The sequence below is a fragment of the Pongo abelii genome, chromosome 1 (genome assembly GCF_028885655.2).
Source record: "Pongo abelii isolate AG06213 chromosome 1, NHGRI_mPonAbe1-v2.0_pri, whole genome shotgun sequence".
Lineage (NCBI taxonomy): Eukaryota > Metazoa > Chordata > Mammalia > Primates > Hominidae > Pongo > Pongo abelii.
In genome coordinates, this window is record NC_071985.2 from 189,101,679 (window position 1) to 189,120,641 (window position 18,963).

Genomic DNA, 18,963 nt, shown 5'->3' on the forward strand with positions numbered 1-18,963 from the left:
AAACCTGAAGCCCTCACTCACTGAGGAAAATCTAAGTGAATAGTGTACAAATAGACCCAGACAGATAGTCTGGAGATGAAGGAGAAAGAAGGTGTAGATACCTGTTGGAAACAGAACAAGGGGGATACATATCCAAGACTATTGGCAAGGTGGCTACACTGAGCAAATATATTTCTTTCTTTTTTTTTTTGAAACGGAGTCTCGCTCCATGCCCCAGGCTGGAGTGCAGTGGCGTGATCTTGGCTCACTGCAACCTCTGTCTCCTGGGTTCAAGCAAATCTCCTGCCTCAGCCTCCTGAATAGCTGGGATTACAGGTGCGTGCCACCACACCTGGCTAATTTTTGTATTTTTAATAGAGATGGGGTTTCACCATGTTGGCCAGACTGGTTTCGAACTCCTGATCTCAGGTGATCTGTCCGCCTCAGCCTCCCAAAGTGCTGGGATTACAGGCATGAGCCACCTGATCAAACATATTTCTTAAGACTTCAAGGTAACAACAGAAAAGGGATCTGTAGCACCATGAAGCTGGGGAAGTTATCCTGGCCCAACGCCACTCCAGTACGGGAACATTCTCCTGAAAGCACAGGGAAACCAATTTCACTTAAACATGAGCAACCGAAAAATATTTTGGTTAAACCTCATAGAAATTGTAAGAAAAAATAGGATAGCAATAACATGCCTACAGAAATGAAGCAACCAGAAAAATATGGCCACAAAGCAGAAGACTCTAATGTAATTTTGTTTAAAGGCAGAGTCTTGCTCTGTCACCCAGGCTGGAAGTGCAGTGGCACAATCACAGCTCATGGCAGCCTTGGCCTCCAGGGCTCAAGGGCTCCTCTCACCTCAGCTTCCTAAGTAGTTGGGACCACAGGCATGCACCACCACGACTGGCTGATTTTTAAAAGTTTTTGGTACAGACAGGACAATATGTTGTTCAGGCTGGTCTCAAACTCCTGGCCTCCAGCAGTCACCCTGTCTTGGCCTCCCAAAGTGCTGGGATTACAGGCGTGAGCCTCTGCACCCTGCCTGTAATGTAATATTTTTAAATGAACAAAAGAAATTAAGAAAATAATAGAAGCTATGAAAGAATGATACAAATTTAACAATTTAAAGCTCACTCAGAAATGGAGTGGGTAGGCAATAAGAAGACATAAAGAGAAAACAGAGCTTAGAAAAGAATTAGAAATAACAGAAAAATGTTTCAGAAATAAAGACTAAACTGGAAGAAACAAAAGAGAGAATAATAAATAGCACTAAAAATTACAGTAAATAGAGGATAGAAAGGAGAAAAAAGAAAGCAAACAAGGCCCATCCCGGTGGCTCACGCCCGTAATCCCAGCACTTTGGGAGGCCAAGGCTGGCGGATCACTTGAGGCCAGGAGTTCCAGACCAGCCTGGCCAACATAGTGAAACCCCATCTTTACTAAAAATACAAAAAAATTAGCTGGGCATAGTGGTGCATGCCTGTAGTCTCAGCTGCTCGGGAGGCTGAGGTAGGAGAATCACTTGAACCCAGGAAGCAGAGGTTGCATTGAGCTGAGATCACACCACTGCACTCCAGCGTGGGTGACAGAGCAAGAACAAGAGTCTGTCTCAAAAAAAAAAGGAATCAAATGAGAATTAAAGGAGAAATAAGAAAAGGTTTGAGAGAAAGTGATAGATAATAGAGGGCAGGCAAACATGAAACATGATTCAGAATGTATATAACAGGAGAACTTGAAAAAGAAAGTCAAAGCAATAAAACAAAGCAGATGCTAAGAACTGTAATTCAAGAAAACATTCCTGCAATATAAGAAGATATATTGAAAAGGCATATCTCATAGCTGGTAAAATTAGCCCAGAATGATCAACGCTGAGACACGTAAAAGTATTGAACTTTTCTCCATTGCTCTTAATCACAGGAAAAAAAATTACTGAACTTTTTGACCTTTGGGCAGGAACTTAAAAAAAAGAAAAGAGGCCGGGCATGGTGGCTCACACCTGTAATCCCAGCACTTTGGGAGGCCAAGGTGGGCACATCACTTGAGGTCAGGAGTTCGAGACCAGCCTGGCCAACATGGTAAAAACCCGTCTCTACTACAAATACAAAAAATTAGCTGGGTATCGTGGGGGGCACCTGTAATCCCAGCTACTCAGGAGGCTGAGGCAGGAGAATCGCTTGAACCCAGGAGGCTGAGGTTTCAGTGAGCCGAGATCACACCACTGCACTCCAGCCTGGGCAACAGAGCGAGACACCATCTCAGAAAAAAAAAAAAAAAAAAAAAAAATGAGATTTTCATTAGAGTTTTCAATGGAAACACTTTATGCCAGGAGGCAATAAGGTGACATGCTTAAAATATTCAAGAAAATGTAAACCATGCATTTTTATCCAGCTGAGCTGACCATACAGTACAAAGGCCATAGATAAACTGTTATGAACATGTAAGAACTCAGGAAATATCATTCCCATGAGATTATTTCTGAGGAATCTACTAGAGAACAAGCTTCAGACATCAAGAAAAACCTGGATATGCTTCAAAATGAGGAGTAGTGGTAAATATTGAATATATTTGATTGTAGAACTAAAAGTAAATATTGAGGAGAAAGGTGACAGAATGGTACATAATTGTTATATGTGCTGACAATGTAGATAAAGTGCAACCATGACAAATGGGGGAAGGCCGGGCGCAGTAGCTCATGCCTGTAATCCCAGCACTTTGGAAGGCCGAGGTGGGAGGATCACTGGAGGCTAGGAGTTCAAAAACAGCCTGGGCAACATAGCAAGACTCCATCTCTACAGGGAACCAACAGACCATTATCTTTAAGAAGATGGAAAATGGTATTATGCAAATGTATTATTTTATTTAATTAATTAATTAATTTATTTTTTGAGATGGAGAATTGCTCTGTTGCCCAGGCTGGAGTGCAATAGCTCGATCTTGGCTCACTGCAAACTCTGCCTCCCAAGTTCAAGTGATTCTCCTGCCTCAACCTCCAGAGTACCTGGGATTACAGGCACCCATCATCATGCCCAGCTAATTTTTGTATTTTTAGTAGAGATGGGGTTTCACCATGTTGGCCAGGCTGGTCTTGAACTCCTGACCTCCAGTGATCCACCCACCTCAGCCTCCCAAAGTGCTGGGATTACAGGCGTGAGCCACCATGCCCGGCCTGCAAATGTATTATTTTAAAGGTAACAGAACAAAATATTAAACTCCCTAAATCCCAAGTGCAATATTTTTTTAAGGGCTAGATAATGAGAGACAGAAGATAGATGACCATGTAGTAAAATAGTCCATGATTGAAAAAACAAGCACATGGATTGATTTGTATCTATACTATAAATGAGGCTAACTCACATATTATATGAGAGTATTTTCAAGTTGTCAAAGCAAAGTCTAGCTCTATGCTATGTACAAGATACATCTAAAACAAAGAAATTAAGAACATTTAAAAATAACAGGAAGGACAAACACATACTAGGCAAAATGTAAAATACAGGCAGAGGTTATGACGTTGATACCTATCAATATAGAATTGTGACCAAAGGGCATTAAAAAGAAAAAGGAGGACTTTTTTTTTTTTTTTTGAGACAGAGTTTCGCTCTTGTTGCCCAGGCTGGAGTGCAAGGTTCAAGTGATTCCCCTGTCTCAGCCTCCTGAGATTACAGGTGCCCGCCACTACACCAGCTAATTTTTGGTATTTTTAGTAAAGATGGTCTCCAACTCCTGACCTCAGGTGATCTGCCCCCCTTAGCATCCCAAAGTGCTGGGATTATAGGCATGAGCCACCCTGCCTGGCCAGGAGGACCTTTTCATAATGTTAATGGATAAATTAACAATGGAGATACTACATATATATATATATTACACATATATAATGTATATATATACTCAACACAACAATCAACTTTCATAAAGTAAAAACTACAAGAGCTATAGACAAAGTAGAAACACGTTAGCAAGAGAAAATTTTAATACACACTCATTCCAAGACAAATCAAGTGGACAAAAAAGTGAATAAGTATTTAGAAAATCAAATCTCTGATGCAGTATAGGCGAGCGCCAAAATTGGTGCTTAGCCCAGGAGGATTCTTGGCTTTCCCCAGGAAAAAATTCAAGGACAAGAAGGTAGTCTTAGACAGCAATTTTTTATTGAATGGTACTGCTCCTCTGGGAGCAAAGCTAATTCATAGGCAATGTGCCCAAAGTCAGCAACTTATGGGTTGTTGGCAGTTGTATTTATACTCACTTGTACCCACTTTCGATTACATGCAAATTAAGGGGTGGACTAATGCCAATTGAGGAGCAGGTTATTTAGAACTTTCTAGGAAAGGGGCGGTAACTTCCAGGTCATTTCCATGGCATTTATAAGCTGTCATGGCACTAGTATGAATGTCTTATGCTAATGAGAAATGAGGGCAGCTAGGGATCGTTTTAGTCCTCATCTGCTTGTTTCTTTCTTTTTTTTTTTTTTTTGAGACAGGGTCTTACTCTGTCACCCAGGCTGGAGTACGGTGGTGCGATCTGGGCTCACTGCAGCCTCCACCTCCCAGGTTCAAGCGATTCTCCTGCCTCAGCCTCCCGAGTAGCTGGGAATACAGGCACGCGCCACCATACCCGGCTAATATTTTGTATTTTTGGTGGCGATGGGGTTGTGCCCTTTTGCCTAAGCTGGTCTTGAACTCCTGGGCTCAAGCAATCCACCCTCCTTGGCCTCCCAAAGAGCAGGGATTACAGGCATGAGCCACCCTGCACTTGGGCCCTATTTATTTTCCAAAAGAATTTTATAATCAATTTCTCTGGTTCCAGAAAATTTAAAAAAACTGCAGATTTTTAAATGGAAATCACATTTAGTTTATAAATTTTAACTTAGAATTGGATTGGTATCTTTCTGATATTAAATCTTTTTTTTTTGAGATGGAGTCTCGCTCTGTCACCCAGGTTGGAGTGCAGTGGCGCAATCTTGGCTCACTGCAAGCTCCGCCTCCCGAGTTCATGCCATTCTCCTGCCTCAGCCTTCCAAGTAGCTGGGACTACAGGCACCCACCACCAAGCCCAGCTAATTTTTTGTATTTTGTTTAGTAGAGATGGGGTTTCACCATGTTAGCCAGGCTGGTCTCGAACTCCTGACCTTGTGATTCACCCGCCTCAGCCTCCCAAAGTGCTGGGATTACAGGCATGAGCCACTGCGCCCAGCCATGATATTAAATCTTCTAATCAAGAACATGGTGTGTTTTTCCATTAGTTCAAGTCTACTTTTGGTCCCATAAGATGTTTTTGTGTATTTGTCTGTTTTGAGACGGAGTCTCGCTTCATCACTCAGGCTGGAGTGCAGCAACACAAATCTCAGCTCACTGCAACCTCTGCCTCCTGGGTTCAGCAGGAGCGATTATCCTGCCTCATCTCCCAAGTAGCTGGGATTATAGGCACAAGCACCACAATGCCTAGCTAATTTTGTATTTTTAGTAGAGATGGGGTTTCCCATGTTGGCTAAGCTGGTCTCAAACTCCTGGCTTCAAGTGATCCACCTGCCTTGGCCTCCCAAAATGCTGGGATTACAGGCGTGAGCCACCACACCCAGCCCCTAGGAGTCTTGTGTAGATTTCCTTGTGTCATTTTGCATAATTCTTATTAAACTTGGGATTGTATTTGGTTTTGTTTGTTTTTGCTATTGTCAATGGAGTTTGGGATCTCTTCCATTATTTTTTTCAAGTAGTTAATGTGTATATATAAAGACTTCTTACTTCTGTTTGTTAATTTTATATCTTGCTACTTACAAAACACTTTTACTGTTCATAGAAGTTTTCCATTGATGATAGTAAGTTTCCCAGAAATATATCATCTGTACATTAATGTGATTTTATTTCTTTTCCAATTTTTATCCCTCTAATTTCTTTCTCTTATATTAAAATAGTGGGCATACGTATCTTGTTTCTGATTTTGGCAGTACATTTCAACACCAAGTATCTGGCACCAACTTGGGGTCCTAGAATTCAATTTAATTCTGACACTAACTATCTGACCCCACAGGTTAAGGGGCTTAGTCCCACAAGACTGCTTCCATTTCTTAGGCCACTTACAAGTGCTGGGTATCCCCAAGTCACCTGCATTTCTGACCAGCTGGCTTCAAATCTGGGACTTTCTACAACCCCCTCAGGTTGACAATGCATTAAGAACAACTTATAGAACTCAGGAAAGTGCTATATTTATGATTGCCATTTTATGATAAGGGACACAAACAGACAGATGAAGACAGGTATGGGTAGAGATGGGGGTGTGTTAGGGCATTTGGAATTGGGGCTTTTTTGTTGGGTTTCTGTTTATAAATGTGTATTTCTACAGAAATCTGTCTGTTTAAACTTTATGTCTCTACTGGGATCAATTTTGATAAATTATATTTTTCTAGAAAATTATCTATTGCATCTAGATTTTCAAATTTATTTGCATAGACTTGTACGAATTAGTAGGCTCTGTTTTGATGGACAGCCATGTTTCCCTGGTACACTTGTGCTTTCTTGCTTGTTCAACCATTTTACCCTTCTGCTTCTGTTCATCAACCATTGATTCTTCTCAACTAACCACAAAATTCTTTTTTTAAAAAAATTATCTAGGCCAGGCACAGGGGCTCATACCTGTAATCCCAGCACTTTGGGAGGCCGAGGCGTTCAGATCACCTGAGGTCAGGAGTTTGAGAACAGCCTGGCCAACATGGTGAAACCTCGTTTCTACTAAAAATACAAAAATTAGCTGGGTATGGTGGTGAGCACCTGTAATCCCAGCTACTTGGGAGGCTGAAGCAGGAGAATCACTTGAACCTGGGAGGCAGAGGTTGCAGTGAGCTGAGATCATGCCACTGCACTCCAGCCTGGGTGACAGAGTGAGACTCCATCCACCCCGCCAAAAAAAATTATCTAATAGTTGGTGTTTTCAAATAATTCTTTTTATTTAGGTATTACTTTTACTGTTTCTATTTTTTAATTCACCAATTTTTACTCTTATTGTATTAATTCCTTTCTTTGATCTTGTTCTTCGTGACTTTGGTGTTTCATTTATTTACTTTCATTTTCATTGACATAGATAGTTAATACTATGAATTTTCCTCTCATAACTGCTTTTTCTGTAACTATTCATATGTGATGTTTTCATTGTCAGTAGTATCATTTTCTTTTAAAAAAAAAACAAAAAAAAACGGAGTCTTGCTGTGTTGCCAGGCTGCAGTGCAGTCGTGTGATCTCAACTCATTGCAACTTTTGACTCCCTGGTTCAAGCAATTCTCCTGCCTCAGCCCCCCGAGTAGCTGGGATTATAGGCACGCACCACCACGCCTGGCTAATTTTTGTACTTTTAGTAGAGATGGGGTTTCACAGTGTCGGCCAGGATGGTCTTGGACTCCTGGCCTCAGGTGATCTGACCGCCTCGGCCTCCCAAAGTGCTGGGATTACAGGCGTGAGCCACTGTGCCCGGCCAGTAGTATCATTTTCCTTTTTCTTTTTTCTTTTTTTTTTTTTTTGAGACGGAGTCTTGCTCTGTCACCCAGGCTGGAGTGCAGTGGCGCGATCTCAGCTCACTGCAACCTCCGCCTCCCAGGTTCAAGCAATTCTCCTGCCTCAGCCTCCCATGTAGCTGGGACTACAGGTGCCTGCCACCACGCACGGCTAATTTTTGTATTTTTAGTAGAGACGGAGTTTCACCATGTTGGTCAGGCTGGTCTTGAACTCCTGACCTTAGGTGATTCGCCTGCCTCAGCCTCCCAAAGTGCTGGGATTACAGGCGTGAGCCACCATGCCCGGCTTATCATTTTCAATAAGTCAATTCTAAACTTTTTATTTTCCATTTATTGTGGGAATTATTTTAAAATATGCGCATTTTTAAAAACTTCCCAGTGGAAGAAACTTTGTTATTATTATCAATTATCAATTTATTGCATTGTAGTCAGAAAATACTATATGTATTATTTGTGTTTGATTGAGGTTTTTTCTTTTGGCCTAAAATATCTACTTTTATGCACATTCCATCTGCACTTCAAAAAGTATATTTTCCGGTATTGAAATTCCAAGTTTTATATGTATTTGTAAGTTTCCATATTGACTATGATGTTTAGGTCAGTACTACTCAAAGTAACCATTCTCCTGTGTCACTGAGCACACATTTAGACTCCGCTGCCTTTTTTTAAAAAAAGCATGATTTTCTCTGTGAAAGAAATAATGCATTGATTTACATTCTGGAGCAAGCATCTACCTTGTTGCATCTGGTAGCCACAGTTCATGGACTGGCACCAGTCTGTAACCACAGTTTGACTAGCACTACGATGGAGGAGACTGGCAGGACTTATTTCCTGGTCTCCATGGGATGAAGTGAAAAAACCATCAGAAACCAGCAGATGAGAGGCCAGGCGCCATGGCTCATGCCTGCAATTCCAGCACCTTGGGAGGCTGAGGCAGGTGGATCGCTTAAGCTCAGGAGTTCAGGACCAGCCTGGGCAACATGGTGAAACCCCATCTCTAATACATAATACAAAAATTATCTGGGTGTGGTGGTGGGTGCCTGTAATCCCAGCTACTCGGGAGGCTGAGGTGGGAGGATTTGCTTGAGCCCAGGAGGCAGAGGTTGCGGTGAGCCAAGATCGTGCCACTGCACTCCAGCCTGGGTGATAGAGCAAGACCCCATCTCAAAAATAATAAAAATAAGAATAAATTACGCAGTCTCAGATATTGCTTTATAGCAGTGCAAGAATGACCTAACACAGATGGTGTTGGGATGACTGATAATCGTGTGGATAAAGATAAAATTGGATTAATTCCTCATTCTTTATATTAGGATAAATTCCAAATCGATCAATATCTAAACATAAAATTAGTAAAGTCATAAAATATTAGAGAAAAACTTCTTAGGTATTCATTGTCAAAAAATATATATAATTTAAAAATTAGAGAAAACTATAGGTTAATTTTTTCACAATCTGGAAATGGTGAGGACTTTCCTAACTGTGATTCCATATTCAGGTTTAATAAAGGAAAAATGGATAACTTTGTCTACCTAAATATTCTTAAAATTGTATGCACAAAATACTGTATGGAAAGTCAAAAGTTAAATAAACAATTGAGACCAAATACTTGTAACTTATATCACAAAATACCAACATCCCTAATATGTAAAATCCTATTCTGACAACCCATTAGAAAAATGGGGAAATTACAGAAAAACAAATGAAAATGGCTCTTAAATATATGAAAAGATGTTCACTTTGCTCATATTAAGAGAAATAATAAGAGAGATGCACATTAAAACTAAATGGAGATACCATTGCTCATCTATCAGTTTTGCAAAAATCCCAAACTTGACACTCTGAGTTGGTGAGACGGTGGAGAAATAGGTACTTTCCTATATTGTTGATGGAGATGTAAATGGTACAACTATGTGGGGGGATTTGACAACATCTAGCAACATTACATATGTATTTACTCTGCCCAAGCAACCCTTCTTCCAAGTATCTACATCTGAGAATTCAATGCCAAAACCACAAAATGATGACTGCTCAAGGCTATTTATTACAGCACATTTTGTAATCATGAAAGACTATAAGCAGCCCACATCTCTATCTGCAGAGAATAGGTGAATAGACAATGAATGATACATACATGCACTGAACTACTATTCAGCTGTAAAAAAAAAAAAAAAAAAAAAAAGAATATCTTTATAAGGCCAGGCACAGTGGCTCACACCTGTAATCCCAGCACTTTGGGAGGCCGAGGTGGGCGGATCATTTGAGGTCAGGAGTTCGAGACCAGACTGGCCAACATGGTGAAACCCCGTCTCTACTAAAAATACAAACATTAGCCGGGCATGGCAATGGGCGCCTATAATCCCAGCTACTTGGGAGGCTGAGGCAGGAGAATTGCTTGAGCCTGGGAGGTGGAGGTTGCAGTGAGTAGAGATCACGCCATTGCACTCCAGCCTGGGCAACAGAGCGAGACTCCGTCTCAAAAAAAAAAAAAAAACAAAACTCTATAAGTTGTTAGAGAATGAAAATGAGAAGAAGTAACATACAGAAGAGTATTATAGTATTGCATTTTTTTGTGTATGAATGGAATAAAAATAAAAGTATATGCATATACATTTGCTTCCATTTTCAAAATTTAAAGGTGTTAAAAACTAATGGAAATAATTACCTATTGGAAAAAGGATAGGGGTGGAAGCTATAACTTTCTGATGTGCCTTGTTTTATAGTTTTGATAAAAATATATACAAAATTAAAAATAAATTTTACAAAAAAGTAATCACTATAAAAAACTGAATAAAAACCCATTGGTCTATCAAGCTGTGTCATAACCACACAGCGAATTCTTTCACGTAATTTTGAAACAGTATAATTGTGTACAGCGTATAGTGGGACAGTGTATACAGGCTGTACAATATATAGTGAGATATATCTGAACAAAACAAATATAAAGAAATCTTAAGCAGTATTCAGTAGACTTATTGCTGGTAATAATACTGGTATTGGTATTTCAAAACTATTATATTTATATAATGGGATAAAGCAAATGCCACTAGGAACCAAGATCTTCGGTGTGTTTTAGTCCATTTGTGTTGCTATAATTTATAAGAAAAAGAAATGTCTGTGATCTGTGACACTCATCCTCCCCCATTCCTCCTTCCTCCCCACTCCCGGTTCTCTGACATTTACACTGAGACTGAATTACCACCCACCAGCGTTCCTGGTTCTCCGGCTTGCAGATGACATATTGTGGGACTTTTTGTCCTCCATAATCACATGAGCCAATTCCCATAATAAATTCCCTCTTATATTTCTATATATTCTATTGGTTCTGTTTCTTTGGAGAACTCTGAGAAATATAGTATCAGTTTACATGGAAGATAGAGAAATATGTTAAATGACATTCCAAGGTTACAAATTCAAAGCCAGGATGTGGGAAATCACACATGACAAATTACCCAGTTTCTTCAATAAATAAATGGCATAAAACTAGAACTAAATGACACAACGAACAACAACAACAAAAAGCCATTCTATTGATTAAAAGAGACTTAAGAGCAGCAGCCATCGGCCCTGTCAAGATGGTGGCTCCTTGGAGCTCAGTGGCTGGGAGGCAGCTTGGGGCTCCTATTGGTACACAGCGAGTATGTGGTGGTGATGGCTTATGCCAAATTATCTGTTGCATGCTTGAAAGTTAATGTCGGGCCAGGCGTTGTGGCTCCCAGCACTTTGGGAAGCCCAGACAGCGGATCGCTTGAGCTCAGGAGTTTGAAACTAGCTTGGGCAACATGGCAAAACCCCATCTCTACTAAAAATACAAAAAAATTGCCAGGTGTGGTGGTGCGTGCCGGTGGTCCCAGCTATTCTGGAGGCTGAAGTGGGAGGATCCCTTGAGCCCAGGAGGCGGAGGTTGCAGTGAGCAGAGATTGTGACACTGCACTTCAGCCTGTGTGACACAGACAGACCCTGCCTCAAAAAAAAAAAAAAAAAAAGAAAAGAAAAGAAAAAAGTTAATGTCATAGATAGCCACTGGGGAGGTTCAAGGGAAGATATATCAATTTTGACAACTGAAGACAACATTGTTTCTTAGCTGGTAAAAATATTAAACTTTTAAGGAAAACAGAAATATAATGTTTATTACGAATTTCCAGCCAAACAAAGGGCAGACACGCTGGCTTTCAATGCTCTCCTTGAATAGAAGCTGCCTCCTCTAGCGCTTCACACATTCTGGGTTGAAAGCCACAATTACTCTACTGTGACAAAGCCATGGTGTTGGTTTGCTTCATAGATTCCTTTTCCCTTGGGTTTGATCCTGCCTGGAAAAATGTCTGCAACAGCACTGATCGGATTATCCTGACCAGAGGAGAGCCTCTCCTTTACCGCCTGTGAGAAGTGGAATCATGGATATAGAGATGCTAAGAAGTGCCTAAATCTTCTGGCAGATAGACTGTGAACATCTCAGCTTTTCCTTGGATATACGCGTTCTACTTTGGTTACCTATGTGTTTGGTTTCCTTGCACCTCTGTGTAAAGTGCACTTTCCTCAAGTTCAGTTACAAGAACATTTGGAACATCTCTCCAACCTGCGTTCCTTTTGCGATGCTCTCCTAAATAGTTATTTTAGGCTTAGCGTTGGAGATGGATGACAATCTTCACCAAAACCCTCAACTTCCTCCTTGGAAACTGCCAACATTCAAATTGACATCAGTGGAGGAAGAAAGTAATTCCTTATGTTAAATTAAATAATAAGTACTCATTAAATATATAGCTTATTTCCAAATAAAATGTTTTTAATTTAAAAATTATAAAAAGACTTTTAAAATATGCTCTTTATTTTTAAAAAATTTTTTAATCTAACTTAATGGTTATTTCAAAATAGGAAACAAAATTAAAAAACAATAAATGGAAAATATATATTAAAAGTTATAAATATGAAAAAATACATATTTTGAAAATATATTTTTAATTAAAAAAGGTTAAAAATATTTTATATTAAAAAAACTCAGCCTGACATGGTGGCTCATGCTTGTAATCCCAGCACCTTGGGAGGCTGACAGGAGGATCACTTGAGGCCAAAAGATCAAGACCAACCCAGGCAACATAGCAAGACCCTGCCTTCCTAAAAAATAAAAAATAAAAAATAAGTTACAGGGGCACACCTGTAGTCCTAGACACACAGGAGGCTGAGGTAGGAGGATCATTTGAGCCCAGTGTGTTGAGACTGCAATGAGCTATGATTATGCCACTGCACTCCAGCCTGAGCAATAGAGTGAAACCCTGTCTCTGAATAAAAAGGAAAAAAAAAATTGTATACACTATATTTTTGTCGTAAAATAAAGTAACTAGTTATTTAAAAATATATATACAATTGACCGGGCGTGGTGGCTCACGCCTGTAATCCCAGCACTTTGGGAGGCTGAGGTGGGCAAATCACTTGAGGCCAGGTGTTCGAGACCAGCCTGGCCAACTTGGTAAAACCCCATCTCTACTAAAAATACAAAAAATTATCTGGGCGTGGTGGTGGGCGCCTGTAATCCCAGCTACTCAGGAGGCTGAGGCAGGAGAATCCCTTGAACCCGGGAAGCAGAGGTTGTGGTGAGCCAAGATCATCACGCCACTGCACTCCAGCCTGGGCAACAAGACCAAAACTCTGTCTCAAAAAAAAAAAAAAAAAAAAGAAGACCAGGCACTGTGGCTCACGCCTGTAATCCCAGCACTTTGGGAGGCTGAGGCAGGCGGATCACCTGAGGTCGGGAGCTCGAGACCAGCCTGGTCAGCATGGTGAAACCCCGTCTCTACTAAAAATACAAAAATTAGCCGGGCTTGGGGGCAGGCGCCTGTAATCCCAGCTACTCGGGAGGCTGAGGCAGGAGAATCGCTTGAACCCAGGAGGTGGAGGTTGCAGTGAGCGGAGATAGCACCATTGCACTCTAGCCTGGGTAACAGAGCGAGACTCCATCTCAAAAAAAAAATATATATATATGTATATATATATGTATATGTGTATATATATATGTATATGTATATATATACACACACACAGTCATCCCTTGGTATACACAGGGAGATTGGTTCTAGGACCCCGAAGTGTACTAAAATCGATGCATACTCAAGTCCCCCAGTCTGCCCTGCAGAACCTGCATATACAATAAGTTGGCTCTCCATATACAAGGGTTTCATATGCCATTAATACTGTAGTTTTGATGCATGTTTGGTTGAAAAAAATTAATATGTAAGTAGATTTGCACAGTTCAAACTTCTGTTGCTCAACAGTCAACCATAAATAAATCAAGACAAAAAGTCCAAACATGTAATCAATGATCTAAAAAAGTCATAATAAGGTTCATTTTAAAAGTTTATTTTAAAAGTTTCGTGCATAATCAAATTGACTAATTAAAAAATTATTTATCTTTCTAAAAATTAAACTTTAATGCTAAAACTACATTAATACAAAACAAAAAAAATGGTCCCCTATGTTAAAATAATAAGATTTTCTTAAAATATTAATTTACACTTAATAAAATTACTACAAGTGGCCAGGTGCAGTGGCTCATGCCTGTAATCCCAGTACTTTGGGAGAGCAAAGTGGGTGGATCACCTGAGGTCAGGAGTTCGAGACCAGCCTGACCAACACTGTGAAACCCCCAACTCTGTAAAAATACAAAAATTAACCAGGTGTGGTGGTGCACACCTGTAATCCCAGTTACTCAGGAGGCTGATGCAGGAGAATTGCTTGAACCCAGGAGGTGGAGGTTACAACGAGCCAAGATTGTGCCACCACACTCCAGCCTGGGCAACAAGAGCAAAACTCTTCCTAAAAAAAAAGAATGATGTTGGTCTCATAGAATGAGTTAGGGAGAAGTCCTGTCTCCTCAATTTTTTGGGAAAGTTTTAGTAGGAATGGTACTAGTTCTTCTTTATACATCCAGTAGAATTCAGCTATGAATACATCTGGTCCTGGGCTTTTTCCACTTGGTAGGCTTTTTATTACTTGATTTAATTTCAGAACTCATTACTGGCATGTTCAGGGTTTCTGTTTCTTCCTAGTTTAATCCTGGGAGGTTGTAGGTTTCCAGGAATTTTTTTTATTTCTTGTAAGTTTTCGAGTTTGTGTGAATAGAGGTGATCATAACAGTGTCTGAGAGTTTTTTGTATTTTTGTGGGGTCAGTAGCAATGTCCCCTTTGTCATTTCTAATTGTGTTTATTTGGGTCTTCTCTCTTCTTCTCTTTATTAGTCTAGCTCATGGTCTATTAATCTTACTATTCTTTCAAATAACAAACTTCTGGATTAATTTTTTGTTTGTTTGTTTGTTTGTTGGTTTTTTTGCATCTCAATTTCATTCAGTTCAGCTCTGATTTTGGTTATTTCTTGTCTTCTGCTGACTTTGGGGTTGGTTTGCTCCTATTTTTCTAGTTCCTTTGTGTGTGATGTTAGGTTGTTAATTTGAGATTTTTATAACTTTTTGATATGGGCATTTAGAACTATAAGCTTTCCTTTTAACATTGCTTTAGCTGTGTCCCAGAAATTCTGCTTTGTTGTATCTTTGTTCTCATTAGTTTCAAAGAATTTCTTGATTTCTGCCGTAATTTCATTGTTTACCCAAAAATCATTCAGGAGCAGGTTGTTTAATTTCCCTGCAATTGTGTGGCTTTGGGCAAAAAAACTCTCATCAAATTTTAACCATGGCTATTCTAAGACTTTGTTTAATCCACAGATATTATTTTAAATTCTTCCCTAAAAACATTTGCCATCAGCTATAATATAAAATTACTTTTCACTAAAAAGGCCTCTAGCAAATATTCTTAGACACAAATTTCTGATAACTTTAAAATCAGTCAACTAAATGAAAATTATTAAAACTCTAATAAAAACTAATAGGTTCATAAAAACTACTAAACAAGATCAAACAAAACAAAAAGTTAACTAATTAAAAAAATAAAAACAACGTTTTATAACTGTTATTCAAGATACTGTTAGTTCTGGCTAAGCATAATCCCAGCACTTTGGGAGGCCAAGGTGAGAGAACTGCTTGAGCCTGGGAGTTGGAGACCTGCCTGGGCAACATAATGAGACCTTGTCTCTATTACTTTTTAAACAATTATAAAATAAAATACTGTTACTTCTTTAAGTAGTGCTTTAAGTACTGTTTCCTTTTCCATTAAAAAATGTTCAACTGGACATGGTGGCTCACACCTGTAATCCCAACATTTTGGGAGGTCAAGGCAGGAGGGTCACTTGAAGCCAGGTGTTCAAGACCAGCCTAGGCAACAAAGTGAGACCCCCCCATCTCTATAAAAAATTTTTAAAAATGTGTCAGGTGTGCTAGCGTATACCTGTAGTCCCCACTTGGGAGGCTGAGGCAGGAGGATTGCTTGAGTTTAGGAGTTCAGAGGCTGCAGTGGAGCTATGAATGCATCACTGCACTCCAGCCTGGGCAGTAAAGTGAGACCCCATTTCTATAAAATAAAAAATAAAAATAAGGAAAATTTTCTCTCATATACTATCTATAGTTTACAATAATAGCCTGAGCAACATAGCGAGAACTTGTCTCTACTAAAAATAAAAAAAAAACTAGCTGGGCAAGGTGGCACATGCCCTGTGGTCTCAGCTACTCAGGAGGCTGAGGTGGACAGATCGCTTGAGCCTGGGAGATTGAGGCTGCAGTGAGCCTGATCGTGCCACTGTACTCCAGCCTTGGTGACAGAGTAAGACCCTGTCTCAAAAATAATAATATTAATAATTTACTAATTATACTTTTACAAACAAAAAACATTTGCTTTTTCTCCTTAATTTCTTAAAAAATTCAAAAACTATTTGTATTATTTTTATAACAACATAATTATTTACACAAATTCAATTAACATCTACTCTATAAAAAAATACAATTAAAAATGTTAGTTATATTACTAAGATTTAAACTAAACTGTCATATTTTTAAATGCACATAAAATGCTTAACTTCAAGAGTTCTCAACCTTACAATAAATAAATAAAAATTGTTACTTTCTTACAGGCTCAAAAACCATAAGACTATAAAAAAAATCTAAAATCTGCTTTGATTTGGTTTCCCAGCCTGAAAAAAGTTTTTAAATCTGAGATTTCTATATAATCAACTTTTTAAAAAAATTATGTTTCTAAAAAGCCTATAAAACACCTATTATTAGATTATAACCCCATCCATTATTTTCAAATTCCTTTTATCTACCTGTACACTATACTAAATCCTTAATTTTTCCAATTTCCTCCAAAATTTGGGTACAACTCCCCAGTGAAAAACAAAAAATACTCTGTTTCTAAACTAAAACGAAATAACTTTTAAAAACCAAGTCTCATGCCTGATATATGGGCCACACAAAACATTCACCAAACCACCCAATATTATGACCAAAGACATTAAAACTGCAACCCCCAGAAAAAGTTAATGGTTTTTACTTGTGGAAGGAAGTCTTGGTTAAAAAAAAAAAAAAGTTAATGTTTTCATGTTATAGACAACTTTTTCCAAGATATCAGAGCAAGAGTCTGTATCATAATAAAACTTTTATCCCTCTTAATGCCTACCTTTTTCATTGAACAGAAATATATAATTAAAATTTCGCAATCAATAACTTCTGCTAGTAACATAAAAGCTAACCTAGGCCAGGTGTGGTGGCTCATGCCAGTAATCCTAGTGCTTCGGGAGGCCAAAGTAAGAGGATCACTTGAGGCCAGGAGTTTGAGGTCAGCCTGATCAACATAATGAAACTTTGTCTCTACAAAAAAGAAAAAAAGCGAGCCAGGCTTCATGGTGCAGGCCTGTAGTTCCAGCTACTCAGGAGGCTGAGGCAGGAAGATCCCTGGAGCCCAGGAGTTCAAGGCTACAGTGAGCCATGATGGCACCACTAGACCCCAGCCTGGATGACAGAGCAAGACCCTGTCTCTTGAAAAAAAAAAGAAGAAGAAGAAGAAGAAGAACTTAAAAAAAATCCTTTAATATCCATTAGTTGAAATTTTAAAAAGCTAGAGTGGTAGGTGCAGTGGCTGACACCTGTAATCCCAGCACTTTGGAAGAATGAGGTGGGAGGGTTGCTTGAGCCCAATGGTTCGAGACCAGCCAGGGCAATATAGGAAGACTCCATTTCTACAAACAAGCAAACAAACAAACAAAAAAGGCAGCTGTGGTGGCACGCGCCTGTCGTCCCAGCTACTCGGAAGGCTGAGGTGGGAGGATGGCTTGAGCCTGGGAGATCAAGGCTGCAGTTAGCATGACCCAGCCTGAGTGACAGGGAAAGATCCTGCCTCAAAATAAAATAAAATTTAATTTAATTTAAATTTAAAATAAATAAATTTTAAAAGTCTATACTATTACTAATATTACATGCTATACCTAAATAAATTCCTCTAAAAAGGCTAAGATCCACTTATAGAAAATTAACAAAACAGGTCATATAATTACAACAAGTGTAACTAAATTCCCTATGGTCGTTTAATTTATTCAATTGGTAGTCTTTAAGTCTCAGTTCATGGCCCAAAACCATTATACAAACTAAAATTGTCATATTGCTAATAATTTACTCTAATTTTCCCTTTTAAAACTTTGTATCTATTGCTTGTTAAATTTTCACAAAAATACAGCTCTTAACAAAATAATGCTGCCCCAAAACTTTAAAATAAGAACAAAAGACTGAAAAACAGCCTGTAATCCCAGCACTTTGGGAGGCCTAGGTGGGCAGATCACGAGGTCAGGAGATCAAGACCATCCTAGCTAACAGGGTGAAACCCTGTCTCTACTAAAAATACAAAAAAAAAATAATAAGTAGCCGGGTGTGGTGGCAGTCGCCTGTAGTCCCAGCCCCTAGGGAGGCTGAGGCAGGAGAATGGCATGAACCTGGGAGGCGGAGCTTGCAGTGAGCCGAGATCACGCCACTGCACTCCAGCCTGGGCAACAGAGCGAGACTCTGTCTCAAAAAAAAAAAAAAAAAAAAGAAGACCAGGCACTGTGGCTCACGCCTGTAATCCCAGCACTTTGGGAGGCTGAGGCAGGCGGATCACCTGAGGTCGGGAGCTCGAGACCAGCCTGGTCAGCATGGTGAAACCCCGTCTCTACTAAAAATACAAAAATTAGCCGGGCTTGGGGGCAGGCGCCTGTAATCCCAGCTACTCGGGAGGCTGAGGCAGGAGAATCGCTTGAACCCAGGAGGTGGAGGTTGCAGTGAGCGGAGATAGCACCATTGCACTCTAGCCTGGGTAACAGAGCGAGACTCCATCTCAAAAAAAAAATATATATATATGTATATATATATGTATATGTGTATATATATATGTATATGTATATATATACACACACACAGTCATCCCTTGGTATACACAGGGAGATTGGTTCTAGGACCCCGAAGTGTACTAAAATCGATGCATACTCAAGTCCCCCAGTCTGCCCTGCAGAACCTGCATATACAATAAGTTGGCTCTCCATATACAAGGGTTTCATATGCCATTAATACTGTAGT

At 39.5% G+C, this 18,963-nt stretch overlaps 1 pseudogene; it reads left to right on the forward strand.

The window, feature by feature from the left end:
* The first annotated feature begins 11,061 nt into the window (after positions 1–11,061).
* Positions 11,062–12,216, forward strand: LOC100448313 (metaxin-3-like; annotated as a pseudogene).
* The last annotated feature ends 6,747 nt before the right edge of the window (positions 12,217–18,963 follow it).